This window comes from Eurosta solidaginis, chromosome 3 (genome assembly GCF_040869045.1).
Source record: "Eurosta solidaginis isolate ZX-2024a chromosome 3, ASM4086904v1, whole genome shotgun sequence".
Classification (NCBI taxonomy): domain Eukaryota; kingdom Metazoa; phylum Arthropoda; class Insecta; order Diptera; family Tephritidae; genus Eurosta; species Eurosta solidaginis.
In genome coordinates this window covers 69,996,359-70,022,704 of record NC_090321.1, presented here as the reverse complement: position 1 = coordinate 70,022,704, position 26,346 = coordinate 69,996,359, and the positions used below count along the sequence as shown (strand labels likewise).

Sequence of the window (26,346 nt, the reverse complement as noted above, 5' to 3'; positions counted from 1 at the left end):
AGGCAAATGCAATTGAACATTATTTTTTTTCGGTTTAGCAACTACATAAATCATTAACAATACTCGCACCCAGGGGCGTAGAGAGAAAATCCGGGCACGGGACTAAACAATTTACGGGCCCCCTATAAAAAATCCAATAATACATTTGATTAATTTTAATTAATGATAATTTTTGCCACATCAACTAAATGATTTTTGGACTAAGAGCTGAAAATAAAATTAACACAGAATATTTACTATTTATACTATTTTATTGTAACGTAGAAATAAAATTCTCTTTTTACAGCTACATTTTGTTTCAAATAATCTTTTCTAGTTATTTGGTAACATTTTAATACATTTGTGATAAATTTAATGATGATTATAAATTTTAGTTATTCAATATAGAAGGTTCGGATATGAAAGAGTGGCTTTTCTTGTTTTGTTCGCTGCAAAATTTTTTATAATAATATCAAAATTGAACTGTCTTGCCAAAACGGATTCAACACAAAGCATGACAAGTCCTAAAACTCGCTCTTTCGATGAACACGATCTATGAAAGTTTTTGATTCTTGAAAGGACGCTGAAGGAACGTTCTGCACTAGCTACAGTGACAGGTACAGTGCAAAAGATACGTAAAGCAACACAAATGTTGAGGAAAATTGTATACAGACTTTGAACATAGACGCCATTTTGCAATTCTAATGGTGACAGACCTTTATCAAAATTAGCTTCGTAAATGTGTTTCAAGTGAATTATTTCGCATTCTAAGCTTTGAGAAATGTCCGACTTGTATTTTCCAAATTGTATTCTCTAAATTGCGACAAAAAAAAACGTCTCGTTCAAATTTCGCATAGCTGCAAATCGTTCAGTAATGCCAGTGATTACCGAATCAATGGTCACCAGGAATGTATTGTTTTTAGAATCAGACTCTTAATCAGGCTCTTATCACTTAAATTATCTTATAACCGCACAGCGTTACCCGCCTTGACGCAACAAAACGCACGCAACAAAACGCACGTAACAAAATGCATTCCTGCGTGCAAGTGGCATCGCCGTCAGCTGTTGCTGAAAAGCAATGCCAATTGCACTCAGCAGGGGTAATAAGATTCAGCGATGAAAAATGATGGCCGCTGAGCGTGGGGGATAAACGAACCGAATTGAATTCGTTTTGACATGTTGGAGTGCTCGGTCGTAAAACCTAACTAGTGAAGGAAATTAAAGTAAAGGTTTCAAAGTGTAGAGTCTTAAACTAAATTTACTAAAATAAGAACAAAGAAAACATTTATCATAACCAAAAGTGTGATGTGAAACACAAACAATGAACGTTTATTAAATTAATACTTAAACAAGAACAAATGAAATTTATTTTAATAAAGACGAACTAAATCTAACCAAACATAAAAGAAACTAAATTTATTGTGTGCGTGGGTGCGGGTGTGCACATTGAGCTGCATACCCACCAGCGTGAGTATTTCCCTTTTCTAAGGAAAAATGGTTGGCATGAAAACCCAGCCATATCATGGCGACCGTGACGCCGGGCCTCAAAATGGCGGCCATAGTGGCGAAGAGGCAGGCCTCTTAAAAACGCAAAAATTTTTTTTAATTGAAAATAATTAAACTTACAAAAATTACAAAGAGAATCAAAATGAATTATTAATAAATTACAACAAAATACACATATACAAGAAAAAGTTACAAATAAAAATCCAAAAAAAATCTACAAAAAAATCATAAAACCAAATAAAAATCAAAAAAAAAATACAAAACGAAAAAAAACCCTACAAAAAAAAATATAAACATGCAAAAATTTTACAAAAAAAAATTTTAAAATTCCAAAAACTATACAAAAAAAAACGTTCTTTAAAAAAAAAAAACTACAAAAACTACAAAAAAATTACAAAATTTAAAAACCATTACAAAAAAAATATATAAAAACGCAAAACTCCTACAAAAAAAATATTTAAAAATTAAAAACTACACAAAAAAAATGTTTTCTTTAAAAACAAAAAACTATAAAATCTACAAAAAAAAAAAATTTACAAAAATTTGAAAAACCCTACAAATATGTGGAAAATTACAAAAAAAAATAAAAAACGGTTAAACATTACAAAAAAAAAATTTATAAAATTGAAAAACAAACACTTACAAAACATTTACAAAATCTAAAAATCCAAAAAATTTCGAAATTAAAACACTACCTTTAAATGACTGTACCAAAAATTTTTACTATAAAAACGGCATTAGCCACGCAACATATAACGGCCCTAGCCACGCTACCAACATAGCGGCAAACCACCGTAAGCAAAAAAAAAAAAGTAGCAACAAACACCTTGCAGTACATGGCAGAGCACAAACGCAGCAGCTGCAGCGAAACAGCAACCGAAGCAGCAGTCCATTAGCAGCAGCAACATAACGGCAAGCGAGCAAACGGTATCGAAACAGCAGCAGTTGGTATGAAATAATTTTTGACTTACATAATAAATAAATTAAACTTACATTTTTGTTACATTTCTTATGAACATTCTTACATTTTCTATCAAAAAAAATTTATTTCATATTAACCTTTTTCTACTACAAAGTAATACATTTTAAATTATACATCAAATTTTCAAAATTACCATTCTTATCATACTTATACTTATTCAATTACCATTCTTATCATACTTATTCAATTACATTAAACAAAAAAAAAAAAAAAAAAACTTTTAATTTCCCGACGTATACATACACATATAGATGTGTGCAAAATGTGTGAAAGTAGGCACTGTGGGCCAGGGTCGGACAAAAACCGAAACTTTTTTAGTCATCATTAATGGCGTTGTTGGTTTTTGACTTGCATAATAATTGCTGAAATTAAATACATTTTTAAAAAGTTTTCTAGTTTTAGTCCCACTCTGCCCTACAGTGGGCTCCATCAAAGAGGAAAAAATAACATGAAAAATATTTTTTTGCGTAAACGGTGGTCCCGTAAACAACCAATGAATTTTTTTAATCTCGGTGCGTCCGAGGATTTTCGTATTATAAATTTGAAAAGATGCGGTGCGCCCGTATCTATAAAAATAAAACCATACAATTTTAATAAAAACGGTGCGTCCGTAATAACACAAACACATTGAGATCTTTTTAATAAAGCGGTGCGTCCGCTATCAACAGCCAAGTCCTTTTATCAAATTAAAATATTTTCCTTTGAAATCAATTTAAATTAAATTACTTCAATATACATTCAATTTATCATTAAATATTCACTCTTTCATTAAATTGCCGAATAATTCTTTCAATTTCAAATCAACATGCAATTCAATTTCAACTTCCGTTAAATTTTCGTAAGCAATTTCTACAAATTCGACTTTAATCAGTTTAAATATTTCTTCCTTTGCTTCCTACTACATATGTTCCTTAGAAATCAAAAAGTGGTTCCTAGAATTTCAGAACAAAACTCAGATTCCGAAAATTCCGAAAATTCCAAAAATTCAGATTCCAATTCCAAAAATTTTAATTCCGAAAATTCCGATTCCGATAATCTTGATTTTAAAAGCCCAGTTTCCGAAGGCTCAACCACATATTCGCCCAGTACAATCAACAACCTTGTTGTTAGACTTTCTTTGTCCGGAGAATTTCACGGATTTGAGGAATTGCCCGAAACTAATATTTCAAATCCTAATTCAGACACAAATATGGCGACTCCTGAAGAAAATTGTCTGATGCTTTAGAGCGTTCGCTCATTATCGAAGGGATTACTCAGACCAAAGCCCATGAAATGGCCATCGAGCAAACAATTAACGTTTGCCGATTGAACGCAAAAACCAGTTTAGTAAAATCAATCCTTGCTTCAACCAATTTTTCTGATTCCAAGGACGTAGCCAAACTGATTGTAGATCAATCAAATGAAATAAAAGAACGTCAAGTTTTGGCATTTAGAGCGCGGAACAATAACAATTTTAGAAATTTTCAAAGTAATAACCGAGGTCGAAATTTCCAAAATCAAAATCGTAACTTTAACAATTATAGACAAAATAGACCATCCTTTAGTAACAGTAATTATGGCAACAACTTCAATCGCGGCAATCAAAAGCAAAATTTCCGTTCCAGCGGCGGAAATCGGAATCAGCCTAATAATAATAATAGCAACAATAGTCGTACTAGCAATAACAACGGTTCTAACACTTTCAATAATAGAGGTAGAAATGCAAGCGTGCGGGCTTTAAACAGGGAAGCCCCTCAGGAGCGAACACTGAGGGAGGACGAGACAAATTACTAACTGATTCAGCTCACAATTTTTCTTCTAAAAACGTTTATTGTCTTAACTTAAATTATTCCGATTTTATACAAATAAATATTACTGGTTCTAACAAATTTTGTACATTTCTAGTCGATACACAAGCAGACATTTCATTAATTAAAATTTCCTCTCTTAATAAAAACTTGTCATTTATAACAATGATACAATTAATATTACTGGAGTAATTACAGATACAGTTTCAACATTAGGTACTTTTACAACTAACTTACACTTTTCAAATTTTTATATCAAACATACATTGCACGTGGTAGATAATGATTTCAACATTCCATCAGATGGAATACTTGGTAAGGATTTCCTAAAAACAAATAAATGCGATATCAGCTATGCAACAAACTGCATTTCCTTCTGGATAGGCAATGAAAAGATCGCACTTCCTATCCTTCACGGAATGGAAAGCGATACATTTGTTATTCCACCTCGTTGCGAAGTTTATAGAATTTTCGCCTTGAAAAACGACTCAGAACCACTTTTCGTGGATTCTCAAGAGATTTCCGACGGTGTTTTCACAGCGAAATGTATAGTTGATTCCAGTAATCCGATCATTAAAGTAATAAACACCACAAATAGCGTAAAATACGTAAACAACCACAACATTCAAACCGAAAAACTTTCTAATTATCACGTTTATAAAATTAATAATCCAGTAAAGCAAGATAGTCGTATTAAAGAACTTAAAAGCATTTTAGAAAAACAAATACCTAATTATGCTGAAAACAAACTTATTAACTTATGTTTACAATATTCCGATATTTTTGCGCTAGACAATGATAAGATGACAATCAACAATTTTTATGAACAAAAACTAAGACTAAACGATACGACGCCAGTATACATTAAAAATTACCGCCTACCGTATTCTCAACGTGAAGAAATCAATAAACAAGTTAATAAATTATTGGAAAACGATCTGATCGAAAATAGTTGTTCGAATTATAATAGTCCCTTGATTTTGGTACCAAAAAAAGACCTAAATGGCCAAAAATCGTATAGAATGTGCGTTGACTTTAGGGCTGCGAATAAAAAGTTAATTGCCGACAAATTTCCTTTGGCACGTGTAGAGGATATTTTAGATAACCTTGGCCGTGCGAAATTCTTTTCTACATTAGATCTTTTTTCGGGTTTCCACCAAATCCCACTTCACAAAGATTCAAGAGACATAACATCTTTTAGTACTGACCGCGGAGCTTTTCGATGGAAGGTTTTACCATTTGGTCTTAACGTAGCTCCAAATTCATTTTCAAGAATGATGTCAATTGCATTTTCTGGTATTTCACCCAACCAAGCCTTTATGTATGTAGACGATATAATAGTAATTGGATGTAGCGAAGCACATCACCTCAATAATCTAAAAAAAGTTTTCGAAACCTGTAGGAAGTTCAACTTGCGACTTAACCCAAAAAAGTGTAATTTTCTTAGACCTGAAGTAACCTTCTTAGGGCATAAATGCTCAGCAAATGGTTTGCTACCAGACGATTCAAAAATTGAAGCAATTAAAAGGTATCCTAAGCCACGCGATAAAGACACTGTCCGAAGATTCGTGGCATTCGCAAATTATTATAGGAGATTTATTCCAAATTTCGCTTCTTTAGCAGCTCCATTGAATCGTTTAAGTAGAAAAAAGGTTGAATTTAATTGGGATACGGCATGTGAGCTAGCTTTCGAAAAACTAAGAAAAAGTCTGATTTCTCCAAAACTTTTACAATATCCAGATTTCACCAAAGAATTTTTAATTACGGTTGATTCTTCAAAGTTAGGTTGTGGTGCGATACTGAGTCAAAATCATAATGGTAACGACTTGCCAATTTGTTTTGCTTCAAAATCCTTTAGCAAATCAGAACAAAATAAAGCAATAATAGAATTAGAACTTTTGGCAATATATTTTGCAATAAAGCAATTTCGTCCATATATTTATGGCACTCACTTCAAAGTTAAATCAGATCATCGTCCACTAGTTTATCTATTTAATATGAAAGATCCGTCGTCGAAACTTTCCAGAATCCGTTTGGAATTGTCCGAATATAATTTCACCATAGAATATATTAAAGGAAAATCTAACGAAGGTGCAGACGCATTATCGCGAATTTCAATCCAAGAACTTAAAAATTCCAATAATCAAACTTTAGCGGTACAGACGAGATCTATGACGAAACGTCACGAACAATTACATCAATCAGCTGAAGACATAAACGAAGAAAAAGTCAAATTACACGTATTCGACAAGTTTTCATATAATTTTTCCAATAAAATCCATAGGATAAAAAGCCAAATATGTCATGACAACGATAATGATAAAATCAATTTAAAAATATATGCGCATTTAAAACATAAAAAACTCGAGTTACTTAATATTGTGTGTACTAACAAAATAATGCAATTAGATGAATTACTTTTGAAGCTTGAAAAAGAAGCTGGTAAACACAACATTAAGAAAGCAGAATGGCAAAAAGATGATCAAATATTTAAATATTTTTCTATTTCAAATTTTAAAAGTACAGGAAATTCAATTTTAAAAAATTTAAAAATACTATTAATAGAACCTATCGAAACAGTTACAGACAACGACAAGAAACTTAAATTAATGGAAATTTACCACAATGACCCGATATCAGGAGGTCACTGCGGAAATAAAAAGCTTTACGCAAAAATACGTACGAAATATTATTGGAAAGGTATGACCCGTGATATTGTCAAATACGTCAAAAATTGCAAAAAATGCCTTTTGAATAAAGTCAAGCCAAAAACCAAAGAAAATTTGGTGCTTACACCAACACCCTGCAAACCTTTCGATGTCGTAGTTGTAGATACAATAGGACCATTGCCTGAGTCGAATAATGGGAATAGGTTCGCGATTACCATTATGTGCGACCTTAGCAAATACCTAGTTACCATATCAATCCCTGATAAGACAGCAAAAACAATTGCAACAGCCATTTTTGAAAGCTTCATCCTCATTTATGGCATAATGAAATCAATTAAAACCGATTTAGGAACCGAATATAAAAACGAAATTTTCTCTGAATTAACCAAAATCCTAAAAATCGAACATAATTTTTCTACAGCTTACCATCATGAAACCCTAGGTACAATTGAAAGAAATCATCGGGTGTTTAATGAATATTTACGAGCTTTTTTAAATGATAACTTCCCCGAATGGGACGTTTATTTGAAATATTTTACATTTTTGCATAATACAACTCCTAGTACAGTTTTTGATAATGGATTAACTCCATACGAATTAGTATTCGGTAGAAATGTTACCTTACCAAATGAAGTTCAAAAGGAACAAATCGATCCAATTTACAATGTTGAAAGTTATGCAAAAGAAGTAAAATATAGACTACAAAAAACGCATAAATTAGCAAAAGATTTAATTAATAAACATAAAATTAAGAATAAGGATCTTTATGATAAGAGGGCGCGTCCGTTAGCAATTAATATAAACGATAAGGTAATAATACAAAAAGAACCTAGAAATAAACATGAAAGCATTTACCAAGGACCATATATAGTCACAAAAATTGATGGAGTTAATGTTACGGTTTTTGATGAAGTAAATAAAAAGGAAAAAACCGTTCACAAAAACCGAATCAATAAGGTAAATTAAAAAATTTTTTCTCATACAAATTTACAAACTAGCTTGTAACTAATTGTAAATTTTCATTACTTTGTTACTAAAACATGAAATATCAAATTAAAATTTATATTAATATTAATATACAAAAACAAAAAAAAAAAAAAAAAAATTTTCAATTTGCATGTAAATAAAATCAAAAATTAATATGCCCGCATTATTTGTAATAAATATATATAATACATTAACTTAGTGCAATAGAAATTAGAAAACATATTACATGTAAGTAATTAAATTAATATTAACTTAATTTCATATGTGAAAGGAAAAAATTGTTCTGATTGAACGAATGAGAAAAAAGGGGAGGAACAGCCTAATATCATACATTCATTCAACCAAAACAATTTGAAAGTCAGAGAACAAGAAGAATATGACAAATCTGATCAACTTGTCAGATTCTTCTTTTTCTAAGGAAGGGTGGTATAACCGCACAGCGTTACCCGCCTTGACGCAACAAAACGCACGCAACAAAACGCACGTAACAAAATGCATTCCTGCGTGCAAGTGGCATCGCCGTCAGCTGTTGCTGAAAAGCATTGCCAATTGCACTCAGCAGGGGTAATAAGATTCAGCGATGAAAAATGATGGCCGCTGAGCGTGGGGGATAAACGAACCGAATTGAATTCGTTTTGACATGTTGGAGTGCTCGGTCGTAAAACCTAACTAGTGAAGGAAATTAAAGTAAAGATTTTAAAGTGTAGAGTCTTAAACTAAATTTACTAAAATAAGAACAAAGAAAACATTTATCATAACCAAAAGTGTGATGTGAAACACAAACAATGAACGTTTATTAAATTAATACTTAAACAAGAACAAATGAAATTTATTTTAATAAAGACGAACTAAATCTAACCAAACATAAAAGAAACTAAATTTATTGTGTGTGTGGGTGCGGGTGTGCACATTGAGCTGCATACCCACCAGCGTGAGTATTTCCCTTTTCTAAGGAAAAATGGTTGGCATCAAAACCAGCCATATCAATCTTAGGAACGTCTTTTGGGTTTTTTCTTTCGAATGTCCGGAAACTTTGGTGATATGTTCAATTGAATAGCAACAATTTTACATTTGTTTAAAATTGTTTTCCATTGGTTCCTGATTAACTTCAAATCAGCTAATAAGGCATCTAGATGTCGGACCTCAACATCTATGGTGGCGTCTCTAGCTTGGAGGATCACGTTTCTTTCATTAATGGTAGTCAGTATTTTGAACCAAATTGAGGGCAGCAAGATACATTCGATCTTGTTGATTTAATTGAGAATGCCGGTAACATCGCCGTATGCTTGCGCAGTCAAATTTGGCTTTTCGCTGGAAAGCTATGAAGAGAGCTCGGTACATATTTTTTGAGGATGTTTTTGAAAAACATAAAAACATTGAACATTTATGGACAGTAAATCAATACCAACTTAACGCTATGGTAATCTCGTCAATACTAAAAACTATTTTCCTAAACACGTAATGTAAGCAGATGCTATATTGTCTGTATCTTCTTTCTTGTTAATCGTCTGTTCTCTTCTTTCCATGATTCTCAGGCTTTCTAAAGTGTATCTTGTTGTTTCTTTCCGTTCCCTGTCAATAATCTTCGCATTAGTAAAGTCAGCTGAGTGTCCACTTGATATTATGTGTTGTGATAACGCTGTACTGTTCTTTTGTTTTCTTATATCCGCTTCATGTTCGCCCAGTCTAACACCTAAGGGACGCTTTGTTGTGCCAATATATATTTTGCCGCATTCTTCGTTTGGTTTTCCATTACAAGTAATTTCGTAAATAACGTTGTTTTGTTGATGGAGATCTACAGGAAACTTTGTTCTTGTAAATATCGTTGACAAAGTGCGGTTTGACTTATAGGCAAGTGTTGTGTTAGTTGTTTTTATTATGCTGTGATCAATATTTTCGGTAAGCTTGGGTATGTATGTGACGCTGTAAAACTTTTTCGCTGCTTTCGTTTCTAAATTTGTTCTTATGTTAGGTTGGTTGCTGGATTTCATGATTTCTTGGTTTATTAGCTCTCGTATTAAATTATTAGGATAATTGTTGCTGCGTAAAATATTATAAATTGTTTGTATATTGGCATTATGAAAAGTTTTGTGGCTTAAGGTCAAAATTTTATGTATGAAATTTTTTGCTGTATTAATCTTATATTTGGTCGGCTGCGAGGAAAGGTAGTTTATTAGGCGTCCTGAAGAGGTAGGTTTTGAATACCAGTCAAGAAAAAGGTTGTGTTTCTCCCTATGGATGCAGACATCAAGAAAAGGTATTTTGGAGTTGGCTTCTATTTCCATTGTAAATTGCAGTTTTTTGTGATATTTATTCAGAATATCTAGAATAATGTTCGCGTCGTTACGTTTAATTATCGCCAAGAGATCGTCTACATATAAATTTTATGTCTATATCAAATCGTTTCTTAAGTTCCAAAATAGCATTGTCAAGTAAGTCATCCATAACAATATCAGCTATTGTAGGTGAAATTGGATTGCCCATAGGCATTCCAAACGTTTGCGTATAAAGCTTATTATCAAACATAAAATAATTATTATCTTTAAGGCAGAAATCTAGTATCTCCTGGAATTTCGGCTTTGGAATATTGGTTTTTTCTTTTATTTGGTTCCATTTTCCTAGAATTATTTTCGAGGCTAACATTGTTGGTATGTTAGTGAACAATGAAACGACATCAAAGGACACTAGAACTTCATCATCACATAACCTTATATTGGCTAATCTATCTTTTAGGTTGAACGAATTCTTAACATTGTATTTTTTCGATATTAAAGCTTGTAGAATATCTCCAACGTAATTTGACAATTTGTAGCAGGGGACCATAACTGAAGAAACAATAGGACGTAAAGGCATTTCAGGCTTATGTATTTTTGGCAATCCATATATTCTAGGTGCCAAAGCCGCAGAGCAAGTGAGTTGTTGTTTCTCTCTATAATTGATATGTTTGTTTTTGTAAGCCTGGTCCACTATTCTGTTGTTTTTCTTTTGTAAAGTATTTGTAGGGTCAGTTCTTGTTGCTTTATAAGTGCTTTTGTCTTCGATTAGCTTACTCATTTTCTCTATATACTCAGTTTTATACATTGCTACTGTTTTCTTTCCCCTGTCAGCCTCTGTTAAAACAATTCCGTTCTTGTATTTACCGACGAACGCTTTCGCCTTATAAAATGCCGCTAATATAAATTTTTGGGCTTCATTATGCTTAATGTTACGCTTAAATTGAAGAATTCTATTGCTCACTTTGTTACGCGCAATTTCCTTATCCTTTTCGTTTTCTAATGATTGTATAATTTGTTCAATTTCAGCTATGATGTGTATAGGTGAAAAATTTCCTCAGTCACAGGATCGCAGAAAGAAAGAGAACTATACTTACGTCGAAAATAAATAAACTTAAGAACGAAAAAATGAAGAAGCTTAACATAACAACAAACGATAACTGGTTCGTAAATAAAACAACGATTGATTTCCCTAACGAAGTTAAATTGATATTGTCACTTGGTAAAAAATTCACAGTACCAACAACAAAATCAAATTTTTCACCTATACACATCATAGCTGAAATTGAACAAATTATACAATCATTAGAAAACGAAAAGGATAAGGAAATTGCGCGTAACAAAGTGAGCAATAGAATTCTTCAATTTAAGCGTAACATTAAGCATAATGAAGCCCAAAAATTTATATTAGCGGCATTTTATAAGGCGAAAGCGTTCGTCGGTAAATACAAGAACGAAATTGTTTTAACAGAGGCTGACAAGGGAAAGAAAACAGTAGCAATGTATAAAACTGAGTATATAGAGAAAATGAGTAAGCTAATCGAAGACAAAAGCACTTATAAAGCAACAAGAACTGACCCTACAAATACTTTACAAAAGAAAAACAACAGAATAGTGGACGAGCTTTACAAAAACAAACATATCAATTATAGAAAGAGAAACAACAACTCACTTGCTCTGCGGCTTTGGCACCTAGAATATATGGATTGCCAAAAATACATAAGCCTGAAATGCCTTTACGTCCTATTGTTTCTTCAGTTATGGTCCCCTGCTACAAATTGTCAAATTACGTTGGAGATATTCTACAAGCTTTAATATCGGAAAAATACAATGTTAAGAATTCGTTCAACCTAAAAGATAGATTAGCCAATATAAGGTTATGTGATGATGAAGTTCTAGTGTCCTTTGATGTCGTTTCATTGTTCACCAACATACCAACAATGTTAGCCTCGAAAATAATTCTAGGAAAATGGAACCAAATAAAAGAAAAAACCAATATTCCAAAGCCGAAATTCCAGGAGATACTAGATTTCTGCCTTAAAGATAATAATTATTTTATGTTTGATAATAAGCTTTATACGCAAACGTTTGGAATGCCTATGGGCAATCCAATTTCACCTACAATAGCTGATATTGTTATGGATGATTACTTGACAATGCTATTTTGGAACTTAAGAAACGATTTGATATAGACATAAAATTTATATGTAGACGATCTCTTGGCGATAATTAAACGTAACGACGCGAACATTATTCTAGATATTCTGAATAAATATCACAAAAAACTGCAATTTACAATGGAATTAGAAGCCAACTCCAAAATACCTTTTCTTGATGTCTGCATCCATAGGAAGAAACACAACCTTTTTCTTGACTGGTATTCAAAACCTACCTCTTCAGGACGCCTAATAAACTACCTTTCCTCGCAGCCGACCAAATATAAGATTAATACAGCAAAAAATTTCATACATAAAATTTTGACCTTAAGCCACAAAACTTTTCATAATGCCAATATACAAAAAATTTATAATATTTTACGCAGCAACAATTATCCTAATAATTTAATACGAGAGCTAATAAACCAAGAAATCATGGAATCCAGCAACCAACCTAACATATGAACAAATTTAGAAACGAAAGCAGCGAAAAAGTTTTACAGCGTCACATACATACCCAAGCTTACCGAAAATATTGATCACAGCATAATAAAAACAACTAACACAACACTTGCCTATAAGTCAAACCGCACTTTGTCAACGATATTTACAAGAACAAAGTGTCCTGTAGATCTCCATCAACAAAACAACGTTATTTACGAAATTACTTGAAAAGGAAAACCAAACGAAGAATGCGGCAAAATATATATTGGCACAACAAAGCGTCCCTTAGGTGTTAGACTGGGCGAACATGAAGCGGATATAAGAAAACAAAAGAACAGTACAGCGTTATCACAACACATAATATCAAGTGGACACTCAGCTGACTTTACTAATGCGAAGATTATTGACAGGGAACGGAAAGAAACAACAAGATACACTTTAGAAAGCCTGAGAATCATGGAAAGAAGAGAAAAGACGATTAACAAGAAAGAAGATACAGACAATATAGCATCTGCTTACATTACGTGTTTAGGAAAATAGTTTTTAGTATTGACGAGATTACCATAGCGTTAAGTTGGTATTGATTTACTGTCCATAAATGTTCAATGTTTTTATGTTTTTCAAAAGTGTTGTATGTTCAAAGACAATAGTTTTAAATAATTTCAAAAGAGGAAAACCCCTCGGCAAGGTGCAATATTGTAAGTTGGTTTTTCATGTATTATTATCTGTTTTTAGTTGTTTTTTCATACGGATTTATCAAACTCAATAGAATTGTATGTAATTTAACATTTTTGTATTTTGTTGTTTGTAACAGATTTAACAAATAAACACATACCCCTGATGATGCTAAAAAGTTATTAGCGAAACGTTGGGTTAGAAAAGTGGAATCATTTAATTTTATTTCGCACTTAAAAACAAAAACTTAAACCGGAAAAGCCTAATAATATACCTTCAGATTCAATAAGAACTGGTCGGAAATACATAATATGTAAAACATTTTTGTACAACTCCGAAAAAGTAATTGCAGCCGTACAACATTCTGCAGCATCACACCTCATAAATTGAGACTGTGGGTTGCACAAGGCGAGTAATCAGCATTCGAGCTTTTGTCGAAAATGCGACGTAGTGCTCCGTTGTAAACTCCTTTCATTTTGGCGCTGTTATCGTACCCTTTGTGCATGACAATCTTGAATCAAGTATTGTAAGATCAGCGATTGTCTGACCAGTTTTTTGGTTACAATTCACGAAAGCCAAAAACCGGTTGTGAATTGTAAAATTTGTTGCTTTCGAACTGAAATGGGGCTAGCGCAAAATGAGCGTAGTCAACGTGACTAGCATCAGGCATAACATCAACGATAATAGCAAAATACTTGGCTTTCTTGCCTTGATCCAAATTTTCTATAAACTCGTTCTAAATGTCTGGGGAAAGATAGTGAACTTATAAACGTTTGTGCTACTGTTGTGAAATCCTAACTTTCTCCAAATGATATCTAAGTATCGGATCAAAATGGCTTATTATATCTTAGATGTCCAAAAAATTTCCATTGTTTCGTTCACCAAGATATATTCTTTCGCTTTTGAAAGCTAGGCCTATTTCACCCAAAAATAAAATAGTGTCCAAAATTCTATATAAAATTTCTTTCAACTTTTGACATTGATAAGTGTAACAATTGTAGCCTCCTTTTGAATTAGATTTTGTAAAGATCGCCATTGAATATAACATTCAAAGTAATCTTGAGTATTTTCGTGTGATGGCAGTTTATCGTATAGTTTCTTCCATAACTGGAATTTCGAATATCCGCAAGAACTATTTTTAGGTAGATTTAAAGTATTGGTGCTTAACAGATGACATCGTAGGCAATAAAAAGCATTGCTACTGGCACTCCACACTAACCAGTCACGCTCCACTTTCTCTCCATTTGGCAAGATTCTGTTTAACAACGAGGCAGAAAATGCCTCGTCATGATAATCACGTGGAAAAATAACAGGACACTTTTGATGACCTCGACGAATTATTTCGTTAACTTCTTCAGATCGCAAAAACTCATTTTCACGGTACCGAAGTCTTTTAAATAATCTGGACTTTGATAAAGAGTTGGAGGTATTGTTGGCCGACTTTTTGAAGATGAATTTTCATCAGCGTCACCAAGAGAACTGTACGATTTAGGATTCATGTAAACATACATTTTTGTTTGATTTTTTTAACGTCTCCTCAGGACCAGGCAAAACATCATTATCAATATTCGTTGTTTTTGAAATTCGGCTTAAAATTTGCACATGGAACAACTAAAGACTCTCCTGTCTTAGTACCTCTACATCGCGGGCCCGCTGAGAAACCCCATGCCGGGGAGGAATCCCCCCCCCCTCTCGTAGGGCCTGTGCACGTACATATGTAAGTACTCAAGAGCTTACAAGTACGTGAGAAATAATTTTGAATTTAATTGGAAATTTACCTGTGATGTCCTCTCACTAGGGTAGGCACCTTGTCGTTGGTGTGAGGGCTTAGCCGAACCCCATAGCGCCCGACTATGAGGCGGAGCTGTTTAGGACTGACATCTACGCCGTTTCGCCTCATAGGAGGGCGGCGGGATTTCGGTGATCAAGAACTGCCAACCCCCTAATCCAGGGTGTTATGCGGACCGTGCCTATTGGACGATTTGCAGCCAGAGGATAAATTCGGCTGTATTCGAACGAAGCCTTCCCGATACCGGGCCATCTCGGGAAGTATTTATGGCCTTACCGCAGTAAGGGGCGCTGCTGTGGCGGACGGTTCTTTCACCGTATATAATACTGGACCGCTGAGCCCGCCTTGTCGGGCAGGTGATCGCACGACCAAGATGAACAACTCATTACCTGAATGTAATAAGGAGGATGTAAAGAGGAGGACTGAGTCGCAATCCAAGGACGACAAATACGAATTAAGCGATGCGTCGGACTCGGGGAGCGAGAGTAGTGCTGATTCAATGAACTACGTGTTGGAGAAGCACACAAATGAAAACGGAGTAGAAGAGTGGAGAAGGGTACGGAGCAGAGGAAGTAAAAGAGCTCTCTCGCAGTACCGTGCAGCACTAAGAATTGTACAACGCTTGGGAGCAGTGGTCGACCCAACAGAAGTGGAGATCGAGCACTTGGAATGGGCCCATGAAGCGGTAGAAGTAGGTCGAAGGCAGTTCAAAAGGTTTGCTGCGAGAAACCCTCGGTTCTGCAACCGGTACGAGGAGGAAGAAGCGTCAAATGGCAGAATGAAGAGGCAACGTTCGGCAGAAGGCGACAAGCCTGCTTTCAAGAGGCAGAAAGGACCCAGTCCTAGAGCCACGAGGCAGGGCAGTCGCATAGACAAGACAAGTAGGACCAAAGCTGTAAGACAGATGGGTTCCAATAGCGAGGTAGCAACTACATCGAAAGCTGCCAGTCAGAGGGAAGTTCCAACTACGGAAGTAGGAGATAAGCCAAAGGGAGATAACGCTAAGACTCCGGCTTTCTCGGAGGCGCTAAAGGGAGTTAACGCGAAGACTCCGGTGTTCTCGGAGGTTCCAAAGGGAGATAACACTAAGACTCCTGCTTTTCCCGAGAAGATGAGTGATGTGGCAAAGCAGTCACTGACTGTGGCGCTGGTTTATCGTAGCAGTCCGTTCGGACAAATGACTACTGAAAGGTGGAGATCTGTGGAAAGGGAGCTTATTAGCTTAATGTTTAAGATGATGCGGGAACAACCAAGTAAGCCCCTTCCAACCTTTGATTCGGGGGGATGGTATAATGGTGTGAAGATGATAGCGTGCGACAACATCGCGAGCTTGCGGTGGCTGGAGGAAGTTGTTCCAAACCTCCAAAGGCAAGGCACGAACGCGCGGTTTGAGGTGGTGGATAAAGCGCAAATCCCCACGGTACCAAAAGTTAAGGTATGGATACCATGCGTGATGAAGTCGGAGGATACACTGCGACTTCTGCAGAATCAGAATCCGAACATACCGACACAGGATTGGAAGGTTCTTACTGTATCTCGGCCTACCGAGGATGGTCAGTTCTACATCTTCCAAATAAACAAGCAGGCGGAGGATATTTTGTACACGCAGCTTGGAAAAATGTCCTTTGGCATTGGCAAAATTTACATGCGACTCAGGAAAAGAAGTCCCGAGGATAAAAATCCTAACACGCTGGAAGTGGGCGAAGTCGAAAAGGACCTCAGAAGCCTAAGGGAAAAAAGACAGGTGGAGGTCCCCGACGTCACCACGAACGTGCTAGAAGAGGACCAACCGCTAAATGGTGCTGTGACTCGCACAGAGGAACACACGGCACAACATTCACGAAGGGCTGAAGGGGGCCTCGAATACTCTAAACCAAAAGGGCAAGAGGAGGACGACGACGTCAAGACGAAGGTGCTGGAGGGGGACAAACAGCCCAATGGTGCTGCGAGTCCTACAGATAAACCTCCAACACAGTAAAGTGGCGTCGAGCGAACTCCTCCTAACCCTTGAGGAGGGTTCGTTTGACGTGGCGCTGATCCAGGAGCCGTGGCTCTCATCGGGAGGAAAGGTTTCTGGACTTAGCGCGCGCGGGTTTGGCGTTTACTACGCACAAACGGAAGGACGGGTGCGAGCTGTAGTAATGGTAAGGAAACAGCTGCATTCATATATGCTGCCTAATTACACCACTGAGGATCTCGTAGCGGTGGCCGTTGAGCAAAAGAATAAGCAGGCATTTATCCTGGCATCCTGCTACATAGCCAATGCTGCGGAGGTTCCACCGATGGAGTGCAAAAGGCTAGTACAGGAGGAAGGGCGCAAAGGGCGGTTGGTCATAGGCGCAGATGTAAATGCGCACCACAATGCGTGGGGAGGAGCAGATACGAACGAGAGAGGCGAATCTCTATTTTGTTACATCCTGCAAACCAATTTGCAGATAGCCAACAGGGGAAATGTTCCTACACACATTGGTCCAACATCCAGCAATGTTCTGGATATTACATTGAGCTCCGAGCGTGATATATCAAGGTATGATTGGATGGTTCTTGATAGACCATCCTTCTCCGACCATGCGTATATAAGCTTCAGCATCCCACTAAAGAGGGTAGAGAAGGGAGGAACCTTTAGAAACCCTAGGGCAACGAATTGGACTAAATTCCATAAACATGTAGAAACAAAACTGGGACAACCCAAAGAGGTTGCTAATGTAGAGGAACTGGAGGAGTCGAATGAATTCCTAACAAGGACGCTTATGACTGCGTATAACAAAGCTTGCCCTCTAAGAAGATTCAGAGGAAAAGCAAAGCCGCCATGGTGGAGCAATGAGCTGAGTCTTCTAAGAAGACAGGTAAAAGAAATGTTTAAACTCGCAAAGACCGCGGAAAGCGAAGCGTGTCGGGACGAGTACAGGGATCTACTGAGGATCTACAAGCGTGAAATTACCAGGACGAAGAGAAACTCATGGAAAAGTTTCTGTACGGACATAGAGTGCTCCAGCGAAACAGCACGGTTGAAAAAATTCCTAGCAAAGGGAAACATAGTCCAGGGACTAATAAAGAAAGAGAACGGGGAATGGTCACGTGATAGTGAGGAATCCCTTGAGGTGCTTCTCGATACATATTTCCCATCGGGAGACGGTTTAGAAGAACCAGCAGACATCACTCACACTTCGATCACGGAGCTAGTGGTGCCGGGCTTGGTGACCGATACCAAGATCGAGTGGGCAGTGAAGACGTTTTCTAAGTTTAAATCGCCGGGCCCAGATGGTATATTCCCGGCCATGCTACAAGTATCAAGTAGGGCGGTCGTGGAATGGCTTAAAATAATATTCGATGGGTGCATAAGACTGAATCATGTACCGCACTCTTGGAGAACTGCTCGTGTAGCTTTTCTACCAAAGGTGGGGAAGATCGGTCACGTGTATCCCAAAGACTATAGACCCATTAGCTTAACATCATTTCTGCTCCAAACCTTTGAGAGGCTGATAGATGTGTACTTAAAGTCCAACGTGGATGAAAAGCTGCTCTCCACAACACAGCATGCGTACACCAAAGGCAAGTCGGTAGACACCGCATTGCATAGGGTGGTAATAAGCATAGAGAAATCCCTGGAATATAAGGAGTATGCTCTAGGAGTCTTCTTGGACATTGCCGGGGCTTTCAATAATGTTGCAAAATGGGCGATTATGGATGGTCTTAATTACATTAAAGTACATCCTGCCTTAATCAGATGGATCGGCTGCATGTTAAATTGCAGAAAGATTACATCACAATGGGGATTGTACGAGGCCACGAAATCAGTGGACAGGAGCACGCCGCAGGGAGGGGTGCTATCACCCCTGCTGTGGACACTGGTCATCAACCAACTGCTCAGGCAATTCGATGAGGGACCCGTAAAACTTACGGCATACGCAGATGACGTTGCAATTGTCATAAGTGGAAAATGCCTTCCAACGATTAGTTCTTTGATGGATCGGGCGCTTCGGGATATTCATACCTGGGCATCTAATGTCGGGCTGAAAGTCAATGCGGAGAAGACGGATATGGTCTTGTTTACAAAGAGGTACAAGGTCCCAAATTGGACCAGGCCTAAGTTAGGAGCGGTGACCTTACAGGAGAAACCTTGCACAAAATATCTAGGAATCATCCTAGACAGTAAGCTGTCATGGAAGCTCAACGTGGAGGAGAGGGTCAAGAAGGCCTCAACGGTACTCTATGCATGTAAAAGAATGCTGGGGTGTACGTGGGGCCTATCGCCCTCTCTTTCTCATTGGGTTTTTACAGCGATTGTAAGCCCCATTCTATACTATGGAGTTCTTGTTTGGTGGAAAGCCACACAAAAAACAACATACCTCAAAAAATTAGAGGGGGTATGCAGACTATCGATGCTTTGCATTACGGGAGCTCTGAAAACAACCCCGACGGCTGCACTGTATGCCATTCTGCACATTCCACCTGTAGACCTGGTAGCAAAGAACAAAGCGTTAACGACCGCAACCAGGCTCAATGCTTCGGGGCAGCTTGAGCGCCGACCATATGGCCATAGTAGTATAGCGTCATCAGTCACAAGACGAACAGACTACATGATTCCCTACCTGCACTTTGAGGGAGATCTTAAGGCCACAATAGAGTTGGAAGGTTGGCGCAAGGGTGCGCAAATGGCGAACGAGGCGATACATGTGTACACCGATGGTTCCAAAATAGTGGAAGGAGTAGGGTCTGCGGTATACTGCGCTGATCCGGAATTAAGCAGATCCTACAGGCTGCCGGATTACTGTAGCGTTTTCCAAGCGGAAATATTAGCCGTAACCAAATCAGTAGAAACCCTGGAAGAGAATAGCTTAAGCTGCAACCGTGTTAACTTTTATATTGACAGTCAAGCAGCAATCAAGGCAATAATCTCGCATAGCACAGCATCTAAATGCGTGCTACAGTGTAAGCAGTCTCTGGAGAGAATCGGGACAGGGAGAAGCATACATCTATATTGGGTCCCAGGGCATATGGGAATAGATGGGAATGAAAAAGCGGACGAATTAGCTAAAAAGGGCGCATCCCTTGAAGCTTGCTCAGTAGACGTCCCAATTAGATTGAGCGAGATTAAGTGAAGGCGAGAGGTGCACATGATCGACCAAGCAGAAAAGGTGTGGGTTCAAGCGCGGGGCTGTAAAGTGTCGAAGATTATGTGTAGTTCTTACAACCTTAGACCAACACAGTTGCTTCTATCATTAAAAAGAGAGGACTGTAGACTCATGACGGGTATTCTGACTGGACACTGCCTTCTGGCGTCACATGCCTTTAAATTAGGCTTGGTCAGTGATAGCAGGTGTAGGAAGTGCGGGTTGGAGGAGGAAACGATCGAGCACGTTCTGTGCTCGTGCCCTGCACTTGCCAGGCTAAGACTCCAGCTATTAGGAGTGATACAGCTGTCAGATCTAGAAGCAGCAAGTGGCTTAAGTCCTAGGAAGCTTCTAGTATTTGCCAAGAGGACGGAGTTATTTTATAACATAGGTCCTGGTTTTTGATAGGGTTTTTCAGTTTGGTCGTTAAAACAAACTTCTGGTAACACTACGGACTCAATCAGTCTACGTGAGGTCCTCATGGACCGGCCAGTTCAACCTACCTACCTGTGATGTCAAAACGATTGGAATTCGAATGGTAGTTCATTGGACAGCAGATGCTTCTGATGATTATAATTTTTGAAAAACATACTTTAAGCTAAACTTGTGGATTGATTTATTTCCCCCGACGAGGAGCGTATTTGCATTTAAGATTAACTAAAGCTTTGATCAAATCTTTTTTCTGTTTCTACGGGGGAGAATTTCAACAACAACGCTTACGAGATTTTCATTATTATTACTAGGCCTCGTTGCACTGCCACCTTTATTTAGATCTATTGTGCTTGACCTTTCAGCCTATTACTGTATGTGGAGGTTTTTAATCTATTTAAATAACTTTTAAGGCTTGTATTCCATTTCACGAAGGGATTAAGCGTCACGTCACCTAGATGGGAGAGTATTTGCCTTCCAGAGCGACGCATTGGTAGTGTGTGTGAACCGGCGTTTCATCCTCGATATCACAAAGCGGCAGGTTTGTGTACCGGATGGATTTCGTTTAGTTGCGCGATATCGTAGACTTCAGTGTGTCCCTTATAGTACTCAAAGAGAACTAGCAGGTTCTCTCTGCTCAAACTAATAAGTATTGCTGAAACTCTCGTTACTGGAAGTAAAAAGAATTTGGCCTGCCTTTAATTTGGGCATCCAATCCAGTATTGTCTAAGCTACTTTGTTTGCCAGATACTGATGGTTTACCTAGTGTGTGCCTTTGTGGATTCACAGAAGTATTCTGGACCTTGTAATGCTGCTGAAGAATCCCGCGGGTCTAGTTAGTATGCCTGTTCATTAACTTCATGCCGTTGATGTTCGGGAGCCAATCTAAACAGATACTAGTTTTTGGCTCCCTCATCATTTAGGACTCATCATTTAGGACTTCATCCACTAGCCTAGAAGTTGTTGTGTAAGGCTGCAAGACACGTAAGGCTGCCTCGCGGCCTGACATAAGGAGGATACTCCGCGAGTATAAGCATCTTTGTTGACATTCTCTAACCCAAACTTCTATTGCAAGGATTTCTGCTTCCCATTGTTATCGAAGTTCGGCTCATAGATATGTACCAGCTCCCGTTTTTTCGTCATCACATTTTGATTCAAGGTCAGTACGTATATAGATTTTTTGTTTCCAAAAGAGTTCTGTTCCCAATGGACACCTCAAAATTCTGCGAGATTCTAGCGTAGGGGCCACTTTCTTATTACTTTCATTTGCCCTGTCATGTATGCTCTTTAGCTCAGAGAAGTCTTACTTGCGAAAATGCTGCCTCTTTTTCCATAGAATAGCGACATTCTCATCGCACCCACTATGCCAATACAAACTAGTTGGTGCAGTTTTGCTTAATTTTGTTATTTCTGTTCTTTGTGTAGTCTTCGGCCATCAAACTAAGGAAGCATAGGCGGGTTTTGGCATCACAAAAGTACTTAATATCCAGTATACCATTTTAGGAGATGATCCCTAGGTTTTGACTTAGAGTCGAAAGCAGGCAAAGAAAGCTGTTGTTGTATTTTGCTTCATTTGAAACATGGATTTTACTGGCATCCATCGATGGTTGTAACATTGATATTTTTCTTCTCCTTGTAAAATACACTAGGACAGTTTTACAAGAACAGTATAGCACGTAATCCTTTAGTATCGCACCACCCTTCCATCATGCGCACAGCTTGAGGCATGTAATTGAATATTGCTCCCTTGTGCATCCCTGTAATTCAAACACAATGAGTGCTGTCTCTTGACACCAGACGGCGGCGTCCAGTCAGAATACCCTTTATGAGCATACGATCCTCTCTTTTTAGTGTTAAGAGTAAATTTGTTGTTTCGTGATCGTTAGATCTGCACATGCTCAAGATCTTCGTCGACAATTTTCAGTCCCGTGCTCAAAAACTCCTACGATACAGACATTCAATACAACCTTCAACATTTTTTTCTTACCTAACAAATGAGTTGATACTTTGATAAGAAACATTGAAAGACATATCATTTGGTTAGCTGTCAGTTATTTTCTAGCAAAGATTTTAGCATTAGGCAAAGCTTATATTGTTGATTGATTGGCCTATAAAATGATGAAGCATACGGAAATAGCTTTTAATCAACTGAAACGACAAATTACCTTTTTGACAAGACAAGTGGATTATGTAAGATGTTTTAAGCAACTTATTCAAATCGTTGTTGTACCTCAATTCCATTTCTCTTCAAAGACGGAAGGCAACAGACATAAGAAAGGGGATTTCATTCGACACTTATCCCGTGCTCCCATGTTTTTTTAAAGCGGAATATAAGCCTTTGGGATCACGTAAGTGCTTCAATCTATTTTAGGATCACTCGTCCGCCTTGTGTTTTCGTCAGGTTTTTGGATTTGTCGTTTATTTATTGCATGGCGGGTTTGAGTGCAAAGAAGAATCCACTACAAAGGGTTGATGCAAGATTACGGGTTTTTTTTTTTGTATCCGCTGTAAGGCGTACCTATCGTAAAATGCGTCTAAAGCTCAAATTTCGTACCCGGGCTATGTACAGGGCTTCCGTCATGTAAAAATCCATACCGATGAAAAATTGTAACAGCAAGCCGCAGATAAGATCTCCTCTCAGTGATGTCGAGCACTCAAACGTTTGAAAGACGGTAATTTGAAGGCATGTACCTGGAATGTCCGCTACCTTTCAGGTGGAAGGCTGATATATGACCTCGTGAAATCATAACCATGCATGAAATGTGATGGACGGGATAAGTTAGAAGGACAATGGGGCCTTGTGATGTCTACCACAATGGAAATAATAAGGGAAACTAGTCGAAGCCACGGCATTTGTTTTTTTTTTTTTTTTTGGTGAAAAAGAGTATTCGCCGTCAGGACTTACGTCCAAGATTGTTAACGAGCATAAGAATTATTTCTTGGCGGCCACCGTGGTGTGATGGTAGCGTGCTCCGCCTACCACACCGTATGCCCTGGGTTCGAACCCCGGGCAAAGCAACATCAAAATTTTAGAAATAAGGTTTTTAAATTAGAAGAAAATTTTTCTAAGCGGGGTCGCCCCTCGGCAGTGTTTGGCAAGCGCTCCGGGTGTATTTCCGCCATGAAAAGCTCTGTGAAAACTCATCTGCCTTGCAGATGCCGTTCGGAGTCGGCATAAAATCATGTAGGTCCCGTCCGGCCAATTTGTAGGGAAAATCAAGAGGAGCACGACGCAAATTTGAAGAGAAGCTCGGCCTTAGATCTCTTCGGAGGTTATCGCGCCTTACATTTATTTATTTTTTTTTATAAGAATTATTTCCGTCTGAAGTTAGAAAAGATGACGGAATGAGTTTTGAATCTATAACAGCTGAAGATATTATCATTTGTAACAAAGAGTTTCAGCATAATAAGATATGTCATGATACGGCAGAGGTAGTACCAGCCTTATGGATGTGCGCATTCTACCACTACCTTGTGGCAGCTGTTGTTGTATCTTTATCGTTAATACAACAACAACAATAACGTGGAAGCCAAGATAAAGACATGTATAAGAAAGACACTGCACGCAGTGACCCAGGGAAAGTTTATCGCGCAACAAACAGCAGGAGTAAAACATTGTAATGCGGGATGCCTAAGATCGTTAAAGTGACGCGAAGAAAGAAGAGGGACACCTAATTAGAAGAAAGAAAGAAGAGACCGAGCTTTATTACGAGGAGCTTCAGAAGCTGGCTTATACAATTATGAGTTGGCATAGATCGAGCATCAAATCTTACAAAAGATGTGGTCGGACGAGCGGAAAGCCGAAACCACAAACCGTGCAAACTTTAGCGGATTGAGCCCGCCTAAAATCTCTACCATATTGTGCGAAAGACTGAAGCCGAAAGTCAACTAAAAGATTAGATATTATCAGGGCGGTTTCAGACCTCGAAAATCGACTAAATGGCAGACACGGTGCAATTGACGGATATGCACAGAGATAGATAGACTTGGTCTATTTGGATACCAGCATTAACAGCAAGAACAATGTCAGCTTACAATTCAAACGGATAATCCCTTTTGTCAACCAGTGCTTCTTTGGATTGAGTAGGCAAATGAAAAGTTAAGCCTTGTACTGAGGTAAGACTCGGAATCATGGACGTTGCTGATGGAAGATTTGATGGCCCTTGGGATATTTTGTGCAAGACTTATGGTCCGATGATGAAAAAGATATTCCGGCACCCGACTATGGCTAAGTGACACACAAGCGAACAGTTGATAGAGTCATGCATCAACTCATATGCAAAATATTGTGGAATGAGCGCATGCCTCCAGATTCTAACTTAAGTGTATTCAGCCCAATCACAAGAAAGGCGATCTACCTAACGTACAGTGCGAAAGGATGTAGCCCATAGTCAACGAACTGATTGGGCCTTATCAGTGCAACTTCAGACCTGGTAAATCTTCTATCGACCACATCTTCACGATGCGCCAGGTCCTGGAGAAGACTCACGATAAGAGAGTATATACTGATTATCTTTTCGTCGACTTCACAGCAACCTTTGACATCACGAAAAGAAGCTGTTTGTATACTGCTATGTCTGAACCTAATTTCCCTGCGAAGTTAATAAACCTCTTCCAAATAAAGTTGAGCAGCACCACCAGCTCCGTAAGAATTGGTAAGGACTTCTCAGAGCCCTTCAAAATCAAACCAGGCTTCAGACAGGGTAACTTCCTATCGTGCGATTGCTTTATCATATTGCTGGAGAAGATAATTCTAGCAGCAGAACCAAACCATTATGGTACAATCTATTATAAGAGCGTACAATTACTGGTGTATGCTGATGATATTAATATTATGGACCTGAACAAATGCGCTGCGAGTTACGACTCCTCGGGATTAGATAAAAAAGCAAAACAAAGTGGGTCTTGCGGTAAAGGAATCGGCGCATTCGTGCCTTGACTGCCACGTCACTGTTTACGGATATAAATTCGAGACTGTGTATGATTTCGTCTATTTGGGAACCAGCGTTCATAGAAAAAACAATGTAAAATCAAACGGAGGACGACTCTTGCCAACAAGTACTACTTTGATCTGAGTAGGCCTTTGAAAAGTAAAGTCCTCTCTCCACGAACGAAATTCAGGCTCTATAAGTCCCTCGTCATACCTGTCCTGATGTATGATTCGAAATCATTGACGAGGTCGAGAGAAGATGAGATAGCTCTTGAGGTGTTCGATAGAAAAGTTTTGCGGAAGACTTATGGTCCTGTCCATATACCGACGGCGATTATCGATTGAAGTATAATGAGGAGCTGATAGAGCTAATAAACACCCAAAAACTTCCCGGACTAAGTCACGTTATGCGAATGGACGAAGACGCTCCAGTCAAGAAAGCCGACACCGCAGTTTGGAAGCAAAGGTAGGGGGAGACCCCCCATTGAGTTGGGAGAGGCAGGTGGAAGAAAACCTGACATCTCTTGATGCTCCCGATTGGCGTCAGTTATCGCTAAACTGGTATGGATGGCTGGTGTGTCTTTTTGTGAAACGGCCAAAATGAGCACAAATTACGGTGAGATGTA

At 38.0% G+C, this 26,346-nt stretch overlaps 1 protein-coding gene across 1 annotated transcript in view; it reads left to right on the top strand.

The window, feature by feature from the left end:
• Positions 1-2,071: 2,071 nt before the first annotated feature.
• LOC137243909 (uncharacterized) overlaps positions 2,072-26,346 on the top strand; it is a 489,952-nt gene continuing 465,677 nt past the window's right edge. Inside the window, exon 1 of the mRNA XM_067772226.1 lies at positions 2,072-2,433. The gene's annotated coding sequence lies outside the window, so the exon portion shown is untranslated. The remainder of the gene's footprint in view (positions 2,434-26,346) is intronic.